The sequence below is a fragment of the Schistocerca serialis genome, chromosome 9 (assembly GCF_023864345.2).
Source record: "Schistocerca serialis cubense isolate TAMUIC-IGC-003099 chromosome 9, iqSchSeri2.2, whole genome shotgun sequence".
Taxonomy (NCBI): Eukaryota; Metazoa; Arthropoda; class Insecta; order Orthoptera; family Acrididae; genus Schistocerca; species Schistocerca serialis.
In genome coordinates, this window is record NC_064646.1 from 498,279,349 (window position 1) to 498,286,899 (window position 7,551).

At 44.2% G+C, this 7,551-nt stretch overlaps 1 non-coding gene across 1 annotated transcript; it reads right to left on the bottom strand.

Annotated features, from left to right (window-relative positions):
- Nucleotides 1–238: 238 nt before the first annotated feature.
- On the bottom strand, nucleotides 239–313 carry Trnat-ugu (transfer RNA threonine (anticodon UGU)). Its single transcript has one exon. It is a non-coding gene; the product is annotated as a tRNA-Thr (tRNA).
- Between the last annotated feature and the right edge of the window lie 7,238 nt (nucleotides 314–7,551).

The window sequence follows — 7,551 nt, forward strand, 5'->3', positions numbered from 1 at the left end:
GCCTTCTGATGACCTCACCCTCGATTCCCAGCGACTAACTGTACTTCTTTCACAAGCTATGACATGGTGACGAATAAAACAGTGACCTGAATTTCCTTTACTTTACGTCTGTGGTCACAAATGTTTTGTCATCAGACTGCCAGTTTCGGTCTATAATGACAATGAAATGATTATTAAATGGACACCCTAGCTGCAAACAGGCGTTGATGTACTTCATTGGGGACATGTTGAAAATGTGTGCCCCGACCGGGACTCGAACCCGGGATCTCCTGCTTACATGGCAGACGCTCTATCCATCTGAGCCACCGCGGGCACAGAGGATAGTGCGTCTGCAGGGACTTATCCCTTGCACGCTCCCCGTGAGATCCACATTCCCAACATGTCCACACCACTACATTCGAAGTGCGCCTAATAGATGTTTGCCCATCATACATTCTATTAGGCGCACACGAGACACATTCCCTGCAGAATGCGACACGTCAGGCTGCACTACGCCAACAAAAGTTACGTTCTGGACACCGTGGCGAACCCCAGCCACAGAACAGCCAAGAGAATATACTGGGCCCTCAGGGGGAAGCCGGCAAAAAACAAAATTGAACAAAAACTCCCGCAATACAATTGGAAACAAATATGGGGGAACGTCTCAGAAAACGTGTTACCTAAACATGCGAAGGAGACATGGTACAAAATAATTAACAGAACGGTACCAACCAACCAAAGACTGGCGGAGATAAAACTCGTCGCAAGTGACAAGTGTGACGTATGTGGCATGACCAACACCCTCGAACACCGATTCACGTGCGGGAATGCCATCAACATCTGGGAAGCGTGCGAGCAGATGGTGGCCCACATCAACAGAACGGCGCCGGGAAGCATCACAGTGGAAGCAATCACCGCCCCAGACTGCAACCCATTTCCACGACCCAAGCGACTGGCGACTCTCTGGATCCTCGCCATGACGGCACACGCCATCGTAGCGCGGAGGCAGACCGACCGGCTGGCCTTCCTGATGGACCTCTGGGAGTAGAACAAGACGGCCCAGCAGCACAGGCGATACCACGAGAACTTCAAAAACTTCCTGCAGATTCCACTGCAGACGGCAATCGCCAGAGTCCTCCCCAGCCTGTGACCCTCAGCACCGCCACCAGCCACCTCACCACACTCACCACACTCACCACAAGAATAACGTGTGCAGTGATAGTGAACAAGTGCAACACAAAAGATGAAGAGCTTTCTCTTCTCGCATCAAATAGTGAAGTATAGTAGTATAAAGTGTTTCTTCCTAGTGGGATCAGTGACACAAAGTGCTCCTTAGTGGAAAGTGCCAACTACTCATTATTATTAGATATTTTGATTTCCTTTACTTTGTGCCTATAAAATTCTATTGATTACTCACACTATCCTTTCTGCTTCTCTTATGTAATATGACAAAATTTTCTCTCTTCTTCAATTAGGTATATTCTGTAGTATACGTAAAAAAAAAAAAAGTTTCTTCCACTTCTGCTCCACCTATCATGGTGACGTTCCTTCATACTGTCCCACTAAACAGTTTAACTAGAGGAAGAGATCAAACCAGAATACACAATGTGCCTGTGTCATCACAAGTGCATCACATACAGAAACATAAACTCAAATCAATGCAACGATGCCAAATGTAAACTGTTATGCCTGTCCTGCAACGTCTACCCCCCTCAAAAAGAAGACGACAAATGGCCATGTAAAAGGGTGTAAGGAACAAACAATAAGAGAAAAACGAAATTGGAAAATATAAAAACGAAAACATATAAAATGACAATAATATCAACCATCACTAGGATAATAGATTAATAGAATAAAATGTCTTTTTTTTTAATGTATCGTTGTTAAAATATTTAAATAAATATATATGGTTACAAAAAAAAAAAAAAAAGTCGGGGCACACATTTTCAACATGTCCCCAATGAAGTACATCAACGCCTGTTTGCAGCCAGGGTGTCCATTTAATTATCATTTCATTTCTAGCAAAGCTGCATGGTCATCCATGGTAACTGTTCTTTCGGGAACAGATACTACCATCATATATAGTTATAATGATAATCTTCAGATCTGCAGCAAAATATGGGAAAGCATAAATACACTAGCACACTGTCTACAGCTTAAAACAATAAAATAGACCATAATGAAAAGTAGACTGACATACATGTACATTTGTGCGCTTTACGTATTATTATTGTGATGGCTCTTATACCTTATAAGCTCATTACAGACTTAACCGATTGTATCCCCTTTAAGTCGTTCAATTAATTATTGAAGAATATGTATATTCCTACAGTAGCAACGTCTTCTGGCTACGGTATGGCAGTTTGTTTTGAACGGTAGTGCTGCTCATAAGATCACTATTGCATATACTGTTATTTATATACACTCCTGGAAATTGAAATAAGAACACCGTGAATTCATTGTCACAGGAAGGGGAAACTTTATTGACACATTCCTGGGGTCAGATACATCACATGATCACACTGACAGAACCACAGGCACATAGACACAGGCAACAGAGCATGCACAATGTCGGCACTAGTACAGTGTATATCCACCTTTCGCAGCAATGCAGGCTGCTATTCTCCCATGGAGACGGTCGTAGAGATGCTGGATGTAGTCCTGTGGAACGGCTTGCCATGCCATTTCCACCTGGCGCCTCAGTTGGACCAGCGTTCGTGCTGGACGTGCAGACCGCGCGAGACGACGCTTCATCCAGTCCCAAACATGCTCAATGGGGGACAGATCCGGAGATCTTGCTGGCCAGGGTAGTTGACTTACACCTTCTAGAGCACGTTGGGTGGCACGGGATACATGCGGACGTGCTTTGTCCTGTTGGAACAGCAAGTTCCCTTGCCGGTCTAGGAATGGTAGAACGATGGGTTCGATGACGGTTTGGATGTACCGTGCACTATTCAGTGTCCCCTCGACGATCACCAGTGGTGTACGGCCAGTGTAGGAGATCGCTCCCCACACCATGATGCCGGGTGTTGGCCCTGTGTGCCTCGGTCGTATGCAGTCCTGATTGTGGCGCTCACCTGCACGGCGCCAAACACGCATACGACTATCATTGGCACCAAGGCAGAAGCGACTCTCATCGCTGAAGACGACACGTCTCCATTCGTCCCTCCATTCACGCCTGTCGCGACACCACTGGAGGCGGGCTTCACGATGTTGGGGCGTGAGCGGGAGACGGCCTAACGATGTGCGGGACCGTAGTCCAGCTTCATGGAGACGGTTGCGAATGGTCCTCGCCGATACCCCAGGAGCAACAGTGTCCCTAATTTGCTGGGAAGTGGCGGTGCGGTCCCCTACGACACTGCGTAGGATCCTACGGTCTTGGCGTGCATCCGTGCGTCGCTGCGGTCCGGTCCCAGGTCGACGGGCACGTGCACCTTCCGCCGACCACTGGCGACAACATCGATGTACTGTGGAGACTTCACGCCCCACGTGTTGAGCAATTCGGCGGTACGTCCACCCGGCCTCCCGCATGCCCACTATACGCCCTCGCTCAAAGTCCGTCAACTGCACATACGGTTCACGTCCACGCTGTCGCGGCATGCTACCAGTGTTAAAGACTGCGATGGAGCTCCGTATGGCACGGCAAACTGGCTGACATTGACGGCGGCGGTGCACAAATGCTGCGCAGCTAGCGCCATTCGACGGCCAACACCGCGGTTCCTGGTGTGTCCGCTGTGCCGTGCGTGTGATCATTGCTTGTACAGCCCTCTCGCAGTGTCCGGAGCAAGTATGGTGGGTCTGACACACCGGTGTCAATGTGTTCTTTTTTCCATTTCCAGGAGTGTATATATGACAATGATGGTGCTAATTTTGTGTTTAACTTTTGACGATGCCACTATGGCTGCAGTACATTAGGGCATGTTTTTATAAAACAGGTACGCCTCTTCATACGTAAAGCGCACAAATGTACAGTCTTGCTCAAAAGTATCCGAACGACCTGAGTTGCATTTCGCCCGATTCGCATGCAACAGACATAACGCAGCTGTCTAGCAGGTCCTCTAATCGCTCCTTGGTACAGTTGTTTGACTATTGAAAATGCTTCCAACAAGTCACCAGTAGAAAACACTGCTCTGTATCGCAATAACTCAAGATGTAAAGTAATACTACGGTACTACAAATATCAGGGAACACCTTATCACAGGTAAGACTGTTCTTAAGGCTTGTAAGCTCACATTTATTACAATAAATGACGTACCTGAAATGTTACCACTCTCATTATTACGTCAGCTGATAATGCAGGTAGTAAGTTCGTCGTATTCATGATTTCCTCTTCAAAGTAACATACCGTACTTATTATTTAACACAAAATGACATTAAAAATTTAAGTTATTCACGAGCACCTAGTTGAGAATAAGTATGAATTGCAAATGACACGACGAACCATCTCGTTCTGCATATGGATTCAAACTCAGGTCATGCAGACTAAGCAAAGATTTCGTGACTGACTGAAACTAACAGTTATTCCTGATTAGGCATACAGAGAGTGATATACCTCGATTTTAGACAGTATCAGTTAGCAAATACCAACTTTAAATTGCATAACGCAAACATTTTTAACGGACGCGAATTCCTACCCCTGTTCCCTGTTAACGAACTACGAGAGATGTTAAATATTGCTTCTTAACAAGTAACTTATTTGAAATGCCGTGAGGTAAAGCTTTGTGTTGGACAGGAATTCGAACCCAGAACCTAATAAGATAGATATCGAAGCACAATCAACTGTGACATATCGGATTTTCTCGGCAGTAGCTAGATGTTTTAACTGATATGACGAGACGAAAAATTAATTTTTTCCTTCACAGGACTCCAACCCGGCACCTATCGCTGTTATATTCTAGAGAAAACGAACGTTAAATATGGGTTTGTTGCACCAGCAGCGACATGTGAGCATGTTTGAACTAGAAATAATATGACGAAGAGTTCAGTGCTGACTGGGAATAGAACTCCACTCATATCGTTGTTGACTACACACAAAGAGACGTCAGCTACCGAATTCTTCTCCACCAGCAGCTCGGAATAACATCTTGAACTTCAGTAATCTCGCAAATAGTTCTGTGTCTCACTGTGAGTAAAAAACGTCAAATATCGTTAGTGTTGACAACGAATGAAAATACATTAAAAATTGAAATTATTATCCACTAGCAGATAGATGTTCTCATGGTAGGGCTTGATAATACATAATGAAAACTTTAGTGCCGGGCCAGGATTCGAACCCATTCACGTGCAATATGTGGAGATGTTGAGGAATCTGCAGTTTTGAACAAACAACAAATTGTAGCCGAGCTGTATTGTCACGAAGGGATCAAATTGCGCGTTAAGGCCGGTCTGAGTTGCATTCCCAGTTCAGAACCAATTTTATCGACATACAGAAGCTCAGATAAAAGATAGAATAAGTGTCCGGTGAGCCTAAATAGCGTTTGTTTCGTCACTAGAAATAAATAACTAGTATAAGAAAGGTTACTGGTGATAGAGTTTCTACATGTCGCCATTCCAGACTTTATTGTGGCTCAACCTAACGTCTACTTGGTAGAGAAGGAATATCATTTTTAATGAGAATTTCAGACCACAATGCCATTATATCTTCTTCACTTGGTGTAGCCAGAAGAGAATTGAATCTGTCTCTCCCTGTCTAAAATCATTGGTCAAAGTTGGAATCGAACCCATACCATAGATATATGAAACTATCATCAGCCCAACAGACCACCAAATCCTCTTCTCAGGGGCTCATTTTTCTATCACAGCGCCGCTGTACCACACTGGCTGAGAATTCTGACACACAGGCTCCCTGTATCAATTTGCAGCATGTTCAGTAAATTCATTTACTTGGGTGACCGAATCACCATGAACTATCTGCCTCGGCTACCCAGTGCATGCATTCATCTTTATTTTGCAATCACAAAAATAAAATCACGTAACTGCCAGCAACACAGAACTGCTAACAGTGTAGGATGCAGAAATTAAAATAGGAAGTGTTCCTTTCCACTTGAGCTACTCTATTGCGCTGTCGGTTTGTTGAAAACGTCGTGCAGTGCACAAGAAAAGGTATAACTGTCTGTCTCTCATAAGTATTCACCAGGCGATATGCATCATCCCACAGCGCTGTGGAATGCAGATGTTCTGGAGGAATTCTTCTTGACTTCTGGAGCTGTTATAGCCACGTGTTAGCTAGTGGCGTAATGGTAAGTATCGCACACGCTAGATAAGATGTCGCGAGTTCGAGTACATTCACTGCTGTATTTCTTAAAACGCAATTGTGCTGTCTGATAAAATTATCAATCTAATGGAACTTGTAACATAATTTCCTTCACTTCTCAACCCAAAATAGTCGTATGTGGAAAAAGGGCTAACTTCTGCGACATTTTGTTCATTTCAGGTTTAATAGACAGCCGGACAGTAGATGCATCTCGAAACTTTTGTATTATGTATGGGTAGAGCGCATCGTGCCAAAATACGTCGGAAAAGTATTTTCTACATTAGCTGTCGTCTGGTAGTGGCATTTTATTCTTCTTCAAACCTTGATAGACAGCTTTAACTCAGAACCAGTAATTAATAAACTGCATGTGCATTTTCAGACTGTTATAGATGACATCAGGGAATTCGCATATATCGTTGATGATTAATTTCTCTCTCATGTTTACCATTGTTTTAACAACATTAAAGAAAACCTTACGAAAAATGTGAACTGTATTATAAAAAATGAAATAAAACTACCCATGATAACCTTACGACGAAAGTCTGTTTTAATGAAACTGACCGAGCGAGGTGGCGCAGTGGTAGCACACTGGACTCGCATTCGGGAGGACGACGGTTCAATCCCGTCTCCGGCCATCCTGATTTAGGTTTTCCGTGATTTCCCTAAATCGTTTCAGGCAAATGCCGGGATGGTTCCTTTGAAAGGGCACGGCCGATTTCCTTCCCAATCCTTCCATAACCCGAGCTTGCGCTCCGTCTCTAATGACCTCGTTGTCGACGGGACGTTAAACACTAACCTAACCTAACCTAACCTAATGAAACTGAGTATCTGTACACAAGCGTGCCTCTATCATCACGAATTGGTAAAATACTACTCACTCAGATTTTGATTGGGTCTGTGTTTAATTGGTATGCTGTGTCATACTCAAGAGGTATGCAAATGTGACATTTCATAAATAAAGTTATGTATTCCTAGAAACCCTAAATTTGCTAGTCAGCAGCGGAAAGAGGCGTTACCTGTTGTGCAGCATTGTACGTTTTTCACCATTGCACTATGAGCCGAAAGTATTTTCTTACGATTTCCTTATCGATGTTCGATCTGACTGCTTGTAGCTCTTTCACAGAAGGGATAAAAAACGCTACACTCAGGGAGACTGGAACTGCGAACCATATCAGACGCTTTTTCACAGGTAAGCACGTTACCACAGAGCTGGCGAAGAAATACGCGTTTTAGCTTCCTCTTACAAGACCAATAGTGGCTAGAACTCGTAAAACGCTATTTGAAGGACGAGATTAGTTGCGATTTCCACGTGCAACGAC